The sequence below is a fragment of the Psammomys obesus genome, unplaced genomic scaffold (assembly GCF_907164565.1).
Source record: "Psammomys obesus unplaced genomic scaffold, mPsaObe1.curated_primary_1811, whole genome shotgun sequence".
Taxonomy (NCBI): Eukaryota; Metazoa; Chordata; class Mammalia; order Rodentia; family Muridae; genus Psammomys; species Psammomys obesus.
The window spans coordinates 5697444-5709621 of NW_026596460.1; the positions used below are offsets into that span (position 1 = coordinate 5697444).

At 38.0% G+C, this 12178-nt stretch overlaps 1 protein-coding gene across 1 annotated transcript in view; it reads left to right on the plus strand.

The window, feature by feature from the left end:
* Positions 1 to 12178, plus strand: part of Kel (Kell metallo-endopeptidase (Kell blood group)) — a 71088-nt gene that overhangs the window by 879 nt on the left and 58031 nt on the right. The window lies entirely within an intron of this gene.

The following is a 12178-nucleotide window of genomic DNA, read 5'->3' on the forward strand; positions in this document are numbered from 1 at the left end:
TGGTTCTTCTGCTAGGATAACCATTCTCGATGCAGTAAAAAGCATTCAGGTCTATTATCTTTACCATGACCATTAAAGTTAACCACCACCAATGCTCCAAAGCCATGGGGTCTGCAAATGTGGATTCAGCCAACCACCAATGCAAAGACCTCCTCTCCAATGTTGTAGATGTTCTGAATATATGAATAATCTCCATCACTATTCCATAAGAACTATAGTATGACAGCAATTTATGTGTTAAGACATATCATAATACAGATTATAAGTTAACTGGAAAGGATTTAAAATACAAAGGAAAATAAAATGCATAGGAAGAAAGGCATATGCTTTGTGCAAATACCATGTCATTTTTATATCAGAGATTTGAGCATCCATATTCTTCTCACTCAAGAGGACTTGGAACAAATCTGCTACGGCTCATTACATTCTGTCATGTGTCAAGAACAAAGGAAATAGATGGACTCACGCCCAAGCCCATCTATGAACTAAAGGACCAACATGGGGTTCAAATTCAGGTAGATGACTCCTAATTCCATTCTGTTTATGACATTACATTGTTTTTCTTTGATTCACATGTGTTTAACAGTTTATTTCAAAGATTATTTCATATGTTGTTGTTGAGTTGTTAATATATTCAAATGGTTTCTGGAAAGTGCAAGAGCAAATGGAGAGCAGCAACTCTGCTGTCTCCTGACCCCATGGAGCCATCTTTCCTTGAGACTGCATTCATGAGTTGCTTACATTTCTATAGTGTCTCATCATGAGTCTGATCATGAAGGATCAGCACAGTGTCTTACATTTGCAGTCCCAACACTTGGGAGGCTGGGGCAGAAGGATAATGGGTTTGAGGCACTCAGGCCAGTATCTGGAGGCACAGACAGACAAACAAAAATGATTGCATCTCCAATGTTTTAAGAATCATAATTTTATTTATGAGAAAGTCACAGTATAGGGTAAATTAAATTAAGCATGAAAAAGTACTATGCTTGCACAGACAAAAAACTTAAATTCCATCAGAATGGTTTTTAAAATAGACCGTGTTAATTCACCATTCAGTTACTTGAAAGGTTTGGAGTTACCACTAATGTAAGGCTTTAAAATGACTGCTTCAATTTTCTCCCCAGCTCATTACATTCCCCACACATCATTGCAAAATTTCAAAAATATTCAGAGCCAATTTTCCTTTCCTTTCTTTTATTAAAGATGTCTTTCTTGACTTGGCATGGAGAGGAGCTCCAAAAGGAGACCAACAGAGACAAAAAATGTGGGCCTTGGGGGCCATGCAGAGACTGATAACCCAACCAAGGACCATGCATGGAAAGGATTTAAAACCCCTGCTCAGATGTAACCCATAGACTCAGTCTCGAAGTGGGTGCCCTAGTAAGGGGAGCAGGGGCTGTGTCTGGCATAAACTCAGTGCTAGCTCTTTGATCACCTCCCCCTGAGGGGGGGTTCAGCCTTGCCAGGCCACAGAGGACCTTCTGTATCAGTGGACTATGAGAGGGGCATAGGAGAAGAGGGAAGGAGGGTGAGATTAGGAAGAGACAAAGGAGGAGGCCACAGCCAGGATACAAATATAAACTGTAATAAATAATAAATTAAAAAAAATTAAAGATACCTTTCTTATTCTTAGATCTGTTCCTTGGTCATTAGATTAACTTGTAGCTAATCAAATTAATTCAGCTAGAAACACCTCATCTAAAGGGCCTCAGCTCAGCTCTTCAGTCCAGATTTAATTTCTGGTGATGGCATTTGCAACCTAGATGGCCATATCATCCACAAAATGCTCTTCAGTTTTTAAAGAAAAATGCTAAACTCTTTTTCCACATGTTGTTTTGTGAGTGCAAGTCCAGTTTTCACATGCAAACTGAATCAGCTCCATCATACTCAGTTTTACTTACATTTGCAAGAGGTCCCATTTTTAGCCAAGTCACAGCTGAGCTTTCCTGTCAGCTAATTAGTACTTGTTCTTAAATTGGGCAGCTCCAATTCAAGCTAGATGAGATGCAATTTATTTCCTCTCTACTCTTAAAACTGTCTAAGCTGTAAAATTCATGTTATTCTGCTTTTCCCTTTGTGTACAAGAGGGTTAGTTTAGTTTCATCTTGATCAAGTCACTAGAATTCTTAGTGGTTGCCAAGCAATCATTAAGTTGTTGTCCTTACTTAGTTAAAAAAAATAATTATAATAGTTGACTGTAGCTCTTGTATGTTCACACTGTTGATTAATTCAAAATGAAAACTCATTTGAAATCCCTCTTGAGATTGAAAGACAAGGGAATCTCTACTTTCTGATTTAAAGGGAGGGATCTTTATTCTCTAATTCATTGGATAGAGGGATCTATGGAGCAAAACTATTTTGAAACTCATCAAGTTGGAGAAACACCAACGCGCTGGGAGATACTTGACTGTAAAGGAGAGTGACTACAAACTCAATGGTTAAGAACACTTGTTGTTCTTGCAGAGGACCAGGTTTTGTATCCAGCCCCTACTTCAACTGTGTGTAACTCCAGTTCCAGGAGATCTGATACCCTCTTCTCTCTTCTGTAAGTGCCAGGCATGGATGTGGTGCACAGACATTCATATAGTCAAAACATACCGACCTATAATTAAAAAAAAAAGAAAAGAAAAGATTGACATGACAAGACATAAGATTTTCTTAAAAGACCCATTAATTTTGTTAGATGGGTTGATCTTAGCCTGTATTTTCTTATAGGAACATTTAAAATAAACTAACAAGTTAATTTGTCACTTATTAAATGAGCTAAACATAATGAATTAAAAATAGACAAGTTTAATTTTATTTTTCTTCAACTATTGTCCTCAACATGCTTCATCAAATGTCCCTTGTGTGGCAGTTAAGACAAATTCTGTTTCTATTGCATCTAATTCAAATATATTTTCCCTTGACCACTAGTGCCCATCAACGTGGAGACTGAAGGCGAACCGGCGAACAGCAGGAGTGGCCTGTTCTCTTACCCCTCATTGTTATATTGTGATCCTCCTTCTGTATCCTGAGTCTTACAAAAGGGAGATGTTGGGTAAAGAAAGAGCTGAAGACTTTCCACTTCCCTGGAACTGACTCTCTGTTCCTTTGCTAATGACACTTTTGTGGGACACACATTCAAATGGGGGTATTCTCTCAGCACAGGCTCATAGGTGTAGCACATCTACCTTTTGCACTGCTTTGTGATTGCCTTCAACTCCTGCACTAGTTGTTCAAATGAAAGATTTGCATCAATGGAATCTCCTTATCTCACTGCTCTGTGTGTGTGTGTGTGTGTGTGTGTGTGTGTGTGTGTGTGTGTGTGTGCATTTCTAGAGGCCAGGAACATCAGACATCTGCCTTCCTAGTGCTGGGATTAAAAGCATGTGCTACCACACCAACTTTTTATGTGAGTTTTGGGGATCAAAGCCAGCCCTCATGCTTGCAAGGCTTGCATTTTGCTGACTGATCATCCCAGGCCCAGTGGGTGGTGCATTTGAATGAAGAATCTTCAAGATGAGTCATCCTTTCCATGGTATTTACATAATCCTTGTTTCTGCCTCAGCAAAGAGAAAGCTCCCCATCACCCTTGAGAGGAGACATGAGCCCTCTCCTTTCTCAAACTGAGAATAGGTATCCATTATTCCTGGAACTCTCTTCATGCTGCTCTTCTGGGGCCAATGGAGAGGTCCTGAAGAGAACGGATCTATATGGAATAGCCTCACATATGAGCCTCATGGAGATGCCTTTTCATGTCTAGGACATGTAGGCAAAGGAGAGATGAAATTCAACTCCTGTGAATTTTCTCTTTCCAGTAAACGCACTTCTCAACCCTTTGGCCTGGATCTTGCAGTATTGTCTCTGTAACTTTTCCTTTGTCATTTACTAGCACAAACATCTGTTTCCTGAGCTTTGGCCTTAGTGATGTTCTAACAATGAAAAACATTCATTTTAATATGCTATGTGACCACAAAATGAGCAATGTTTTAGCAGCAGAAACCACCTAGGGGCAGCCTCAGAGGCCTTTGATACCCTTGGTTGAAAAGCTCAATGTGAAGTTCAAAGTTCAGACAAAGCCAAGGGTCCGTTCTGAGAACAAGAAAAAAGAAGGTGTGACCAGGTCACAGGACCTGTTGCTAACAAACAGAACGCCAAGGGATTTAAAAGGGACCACTACCAGAGAGATGAAGCCCTCTTTGCCCACCTTCATTTATATCCTGCAAATTCAATCACGGCAGTTCCGTGCTGAGCCAGGACAGATTCTCCAAGAAGCAGACACTAAATAAACTCAGGAGCCTGGGAGATTGCCTAGGAAATGTGGCAAGAGAAGTGGAAGGGAGCCTAGAGTACAGGAAGAAGGCAGGGAGACCCCTCTGATCTCCAAGCGAATGCGAGTGTTGTGAAGGGGAAGGTGGAAAAGTATGAGACTGTCAGGGAGATCCTAACAAAATTAATCGAAGCCCATTGAGTTGTCCTTGAGTCTCTGCCATCTTTTCAGCCGTCTTGGCCACCCACAGCGATCAGCTGGGAGCAGCTTGTGCGAAGCAAGGCTCAGTGGACAGAGGTGAAGGAGTTCAGAGCACAGTTGCTGGCACGGCTACTCATTTCCACTCCTTATCAGAGGTCTATCAGATATGGCAGGTGCGCTTGCATGGCTACTGCACAGTCTCAACAGTAAGCGAGCAAATGAGTGCCTCCTTTTATCTCTGCAGAGCTGTGCCCTTACCATCCAATCTTATCTTTCTGCCAAGTTTCCTGAAGTGTAGTAGCTACTGGGTTTTTTTGTTTGTTTGTTTGTTTGTTTTCTGGCCACTTCATACGGCTCATTTTCTTGTTCGGCAAGATTGTTTTGTTTTGTTTTGTTTTGTTTCTTTCATACTGCTCCAGCCCAGAAGAAGATTACCTCCCAGAGGTTCTATTGTCAAGTAGTAGGTGAGTTTGGAATTTAGACATGAAGTCAACTGGGGACCACAGCTGTAGATACAGATCCAAATGTGGAGCCCCAAACTGAAGAGATAGAAAGAAAAAGAAGCTTCATGTGTTTTATGAAGGAGGAATGAAAAGAAAGCAGAGGTAAAGATAAATGTGAATTTTAAAAGATAATTTCTGGGGCATCAAATTTTTTTGTTTTTTGTTTTCTGAACTATTTGTTTACTGATCAAATGTGTTCTCTGTCATGTTCATATATAATACATTATGATTACTCTCACATTTTATTCTGTTATGTACTTCCACCATGCCACACACACACATTCCTATAAGTCCCTTTCTCATATTCTTGTATTTTTGCTTTGTTTGTGTTCCACTAATTTCTTACCAGGGTCATCTGTGTTTTAGTGGGTTTGAAACCATCCCTTGGAATCTACTAGGCTCATATCTGATATACACTGAAAATTATATCTGTACTCCAGAATCCTTCAGTAACTAGCAGTTTGTCAGGGAGGTGTTTAAAATATGAAATCCAGGAATACCCAAGGCTTCTTTGTATTATGTAAATTGAAAGGATAAAACAGAAATCTGCAGCTTTTAGCTGGCTTCAGATTTGCTTCTAGGAGGTCAAGAAGGGCTTTGTCATCAGCCTTTGCTATCTCAGCAACAGGCAGTTATTTAGGAAGGAACTTCTGCCTCTTAAAGTTCAGGCAAGGCTTTGATTACCCAGACTGCATCACATTTCTCAGGCTTTCTCCTCAGAGCTCAGCAACTGTCTGTGCCCCCATAGAGGGCAGATAAATCTAGAATAAATCATCTCAGGTTATGTGTCTCCTAAAATGACAGAGCTTCGGCATAAATTTATACACTTCTCCCTTAAGAGAATTAGTTAAAATCACGGCATGTTAGACATGAGAGAAAAGATGCAAGTGTAAGGCACCGGGAAGCAGAAACTAGTACCATTCTTGCTTTCAAATAATATTTATATCTGGAAAACTCAAGAGAAGAGAGGAAGAAAGAAAGATAGAAAGATAGAAAGAGCCAGTAAAATAAGTTAGTAAGGTAACCAAACAACAAATTTATATTCAGAATTAAATGCTTTTAAATAAACAAACAAATACAGTTAAAAAATATAACACAAAAGCAAAAGCAAAGAAATAACAGTAGGAATAGATATGGGAAGGGAAGGCTCCCATAAGGAAGCTTCAGGTTATCTTTTAGGAGCTCAGAAGACTGGACCAATGGAAAAGTGAGCTCCAGAGCACAGAGGGAATTCTCTAAATCTACGCAAATCGACGCACGTAAGTCATACAATCAGTTTAAAAATATCAATAAGGTTTTTTTTTGACATGTAAACTGATTAAACTGTGATTTAGAAAACTAAACAAAAAATTGCTCTCCCCCTCCTTTCTTCCCCTGAAAGGTGGGCTGTGATGTGGCCTGGTGGGGCAATGCTCGACGCACATGTGCGAAACCCTGGCTTCTCCTTTCAAGGTTACAAAGCAAACGACCTCCTAAAACAAACAAACACACACAGAGACAAATACAAACCAACCAGGCCTACAAAAATGCCACAAGGTTAGCCTTATTCGTAAAAAAGAGCCCAGTTATATATGTAAAGAAGACTACATAGCTACAATGAAAGCACTATGTACTATCAGCAGGAAAAAGTGAAGTATTCAATAAATGGTCAAAGTAGGTATTTATCTAGAAGAAATATCTTAAATCCACTACTTCATACATCTCACCAGAATGGATTTAAAGTGTGTGACACTTTTAACTGCAGAGATCATAAATTGAACATAAACTTTAGAAGATCCTACTCTTGAGACATTGTGGTGGCAGGCGGGTGACAGGCTGGTGACGGGCTGCACTCAGATACATCTGAATCCTCCCAGATGGATGCGGAAGCAGTCGGAGTGGCACATGAGACAGAACTCAGAGAAAATGCTGAGATTTCTGGCAGCAATGCAAAAGCTGTGAAAGTAAAAAAGGAAATACTCGACCGGGGTCCAGCCTGAAGTCATATTCGCAAGGTGAAGATGTGTAGCTCCCTGTTAGGGCAAATCAAGTCAATCTCACTTCATGGGAAGAAAAAAAAAAAAAAAAAAAAACAAAAAACAAAAAACAGTACCAGGCTTCCTCATGAATCAAAAATGCCTGTGAGTTAAAAATATGGCTCACTCTTTAAAACAAGTAAAATAATTCAATCAAGAATGTCTAAGCTATTTCAAATAATAAAAGAAAGCATAAAAGCAAGGGTTGAAAATTGTAACCTTATTAAGAATGTTTTCAATTATTATAGTTCGTACCACCTTAAATAACATACAAATGAGCTCAGGAACATATTTACAACGTAAATAATAATGAGCTGGTGGACCTGCTGTATAAAGAAGTTTAAAAGGTCAATAAGAAAAAATACAAACAATCAAAATTTAAAAATGGGCAAAAGTGAAAAGGTAATGAGAGCATCATCTTCATTACTGGTACAGAGAATGAAGAACCAAGGCTATGCTGACACCTCTTTCACTATCTACGTTGCCAATGCCAACAAGTTCCATGATACACTGAGGGAAAACAGTGGGAAGCTGCAATGGTTTTTTCACTGTATCTGTCAAAGGCGCAAAGGTTCACCCTTTGGTACAATGATCCTTCTAAGGACCGTACCTCAGACACTCAGGCACTGGCAAGTAACATATCTATTTGATTACTAAATACAGCATTGAACATAGAAGCAATGGACCAAAACCAAATACTTACCAGAAAGAGAAATAATCACGTGTCAAGAACACATTCATTCAGAGGAGTACTCCGGAGCCACTAAAGTATGACAAGTGAGCCATGTGGTGATTCATGAATATGACCCCAGGACCCAGAGACCTGAAGCTGAAGGACAGAAAGCTTGAGGCCAGCCTGAGCTACAGAGCACATATTTGCACTATACTACCACTTGTTCAAAACAGAAAAAAACATTGCATAAAGGTGATTGCACATACTTAAATACATCTTTAAAAATACACAAAATTGGTAACATTGGAAAAGGAGGGTCACATAGTACTAGACAAATTGGAAGAAAGGTGATTTATATTTTTTTTTCAATTGTATATTATGCTTTTATTCTTTGATATGTAAGCTTGGTAATTTTTTTTTTTTTTTTAGATATTGGGCAGTTTAAATCATTTGTACTAGTAGGAAAATGTCCATATGGACAGGCAAGATCACTCTCTAGAGCAGAGGGCTTAGAAATTATACTTAGATTTCCAAGAATGTGAACAACTAAGAGTCAAGGGAAGACAAGATGAGCGAGGGACAGAGCATAAACCCTGGAGAGAATGCACACAGGGAACAGACGTTAGCCACAAACAGCAGAACAGACCAGACGTTAGCCACAAGCAGCAGCGAGAAACGCTGGAAGAAAATGGGATTGCATCCTTGGAGAGTTTGAGGGGGTTTAGTTTAAAATTTAGAGCAACAAATCACCATTACAAAACTGCCCTGTCATTTTACAATTCTTAAAATGAGCCAAATTTAGGCTTATCAGAGGGTGGGAGGCAGTGAGAGAAAAGTAGTTCTATAAAGGCATGTAGCTTTTTCTTTTTCAAGTATTCGTAAAAAGCATTTGCTGTGTCTCCTGACTCCTAGTGAGGTAAAGCACAGTTTATCAAAATGAAAGAACCTAATGATGTGCCGCTTTCAATGTTACCTAAGAATTGTTTTGCCCCTAGAATGTGGTTATTCTACTATTGCCAGCAGCACAACTATCTTCAAAGCTTTGTTATAATAGATACAGAATGTATAAGATAAAAGGACTAACTGAGAATCTTCCTTACCAACCACCTCATCCCCTCCCCTCCTCTCAGCCAAAGCTTCCTCCCTTATCTGCCTTTTCTATCTCATCGTATTTCCTGAAATTCCTAAAAATAATTGTTTAAAAAATGATTTTGTACGTTATGAAATGTTCTGTGAATTTGTGAGTAGTTTCCTTCTCTAAACATTTCTAAAAATTTTTCTTTTCTCTTAAAATGTTGTTAATATACTGTTACTACATTTAGCTTCAGTTCATTATTTCATATGTAAATAAAACTTCAAATAAATAAATACATAAATAATTTCTACTGAGGATAGTATGTGGTAGTCTGTCTATCACTGTCATAGTTTATAAATACATACTATCTCCCCAAATCTTTAGCCATTTTTTTTCTTTAGAGCAAAAGTGTAACTTTTGTTATCTCTCCTTCATAAAGGAGAGAGCCTGGTATTGCTCTGAGAGATCAGCAAGACACTCAGGAATGTTCAGTAGCATGTTGAGACTGAAGAGAAAGGAAGAGGTTAGAAGCAAAAAGGAAGGGGAAGAGAAAAGGGAACGAAAGATTGCATAAAGTCTAAACTTAGGCATTCTGGGAAAAAAAAAGATGATACATTTCAGGTTGTTGGTGACTTAGAGTCTATTTTTACTTTTTTAAGTCCTGAAGCTGTTTAATTGTTATTGTCATGTTAACAAGACCTAATGCAGCAAACTTTGAAAACAAGAATGGTAAAATTGCTTGCATTTTCTAAAGAGGCTAAGATACTTGTAGAAAGGCCCATGCTTTGAAAAGCTGATCTCTTCTCAACTGTGATAACAATAAAAGTAAATAAAAATAGCAGCAACTCAAGAATAAGCCTAGTTTAAATTGATCCAGGACAGAAATATGGACAGAGTTAAAAGGCCATATTCAAGGAATCAATCCAGAGTAAACGAGTCACTGTCTCTAAGTGTACCACATATGTGAGCTCTCACTTCAGACTGATGGGTGACCCACTGTGACATCAGAGATCCATTTTATTTCTCTTATCCTGAACACCTCAACAAAATGCCAGAATTTCTTTCTTGAGCAAATGAAATATCACCAGAAAGATTCAACAAATGAAAACATCAACATTGAAAATTGGCAGGAGCTATATCTAAAAAAAAAAAAAAAAAAAAAAAAAAAAAAAAGCTCAAGGCAAGAAAAGTATTTTAACACAATAAAACAATTTTATAATACACACATAAGCTCAGAAGCAGCTTCTACCTTTGCAATGGAATGGCTCTAGAAATCACAAGCAGTATGTAAAGAAACTGTGATATCTCTTAGCAAAGACATGAGAGTAATTACAGTAGTCATTAATCCTAGACAGGTTAGAATCAAAGAGATGGTAACATAATGATTAACCACAGTAACGTAATTAAGGATACTGCTGGCATACTCTTTGACACAGCTATCCATTTCTAGGAATTGTTCCTCCAGATACAACCACATAAGAACACAGAGTTATATATATAAAAAGATATGTCTGTACTTGTTGGAAATACACATATCCTTTGCTTTGAAATAATGAAACTAGACACAACGTACAGTACAATAAAAGGAGACCAATGAAACAAGTTACATTATGTTCACACAATGGAATAAGTACTATGTAGTTATTAAGGAAGATGGGAAAATACTATGTATACCTTGAAATATAAAACTGACTACAACAGAGAAAAGATAAAATTGTAGATAAAATTTCAAATTTATGAATCTGAAATTTTTGTGTGCATGCTTGAATATGGCTAGAAAGAGAATTAGAAAGCTATGCGCCAAGCAGTTTGACTGAGGACTTGAAGAAACAGGCGGTCAATCTTATGAAAGAAGGAGGATATAGAAAGCTCCTGGAGGGGACAGGAGCTCCACAAGGAGAGCAACAGAACCAACAAATCTGGGCACCGGGATATTTTCTGAAACTGATACTCCAAACAAGGACCGTGCATGGAGATAACCTAGAACCCCTGCACAGATATAGCCCATGGCAACTCAGTGTCCAAGAGGGTACCCTAGTAAGGGGAACAGGGACTGTCTCTGACATGAACTCAGTGGCTGGCTCTTTGATCACCTTTTCCTGAGAAGGGAGTACAGAGGAAGACAATGCAGTCAGTCCAGATGAGACCTGATAAACTAGGGTCAGATGGAAGGGGAGAAGGGCCTCCCTTATCAATAAACTTTGGAAGAGGAATAGAAGAAGAAGAAGAGGGAGGAAGAGTGGGATTAGGAGAAGACGAGGGAGGAAGCTACAGCTGGAATACAAAGTGAATAAACTACAATTAATAAAAAAATAAATAAATTTTAAAAATCCCCCCAAAATAAAATATTTATAAAAAGAAATAGACATTTGACCATACAGTTTTAATTTATACTATACAAAATAATAGCACTTGTTTTTTTATAAAAATATATTTTAATGTTGGAAAATAATGTAGTTCCTTTTAATTCTCAGTGGTGCCTCTTCTACTTAGATGTCAAGTGTGTCCATTCACCCCCTACTTTCTTGAACACCTTTGTTTCTCCTGCCATTGTCCCCTTTCTACTTTTATGAACTGTACTCACACTCATATCCACACATATACGTATGTGTAAACTAGGATCCACATATGAGACAATGTGAGACATTTACTATTCTGAGTCTGGGAAACGATATTTAATATAATAATTTTCAGGTCCACAAACTTTCCTGAAAGTTTACTTTTCTTTTTAGTGATTGGAAGAGAGAGGGGAAGAGGATCAACAACAACAACAACAAAAAAATTACATTTGACGACAACATGATGACAACATACTACTTTGAATGATAATTTAAAGATAAATATTATGAGGCAGGAGGGTTCCACAAGGTTCTTTAAAATAATACAATACAATTAAGGTACAAAAAGGAATAGTATTTAAATTATGAGACGTTCATCAGTAAGGCAAACCAAAACTTAAACCTGAATGGTAAGTGTTTTGAAATTAAGCATTAAAAATGACAGAACCAGAGAGTGTTATATAATAATGTCTCAAAGTTAAAAAAACAATTTTCTACAAGTAATATCAATTGAACACAGATTATACTATTGACTAGGGATAGTTCTGGGCAGGCCGTTTTCTCTTTGGAAGTACTTCCTTGTCTTGGAAAATACATCTTCTCCTCTATAAACATTAGTCTCAGAATATACAACTATATTTCAAAGACTATACGCCTACCATACCAGACAGAAAGCTTAATGTATACTAACCTGGGCCAATCACGTGAGGAGCAGAGCTCCAGACCCCATTACTACCAGCATAAATAATGTGGGTCGTCAAAGCAATACCATAGCTGTTTGTCAGCACTTTTAAAAACTGGACTTGGGAGGAAAGGGGCTCTTTCTTTCTTTCTTCCTTTCTTTCTTTCTTTCTTTCTTTCTTTCTTTCTTTCTTTCTTTCTTTCTTTCTTTCTTTCTTTC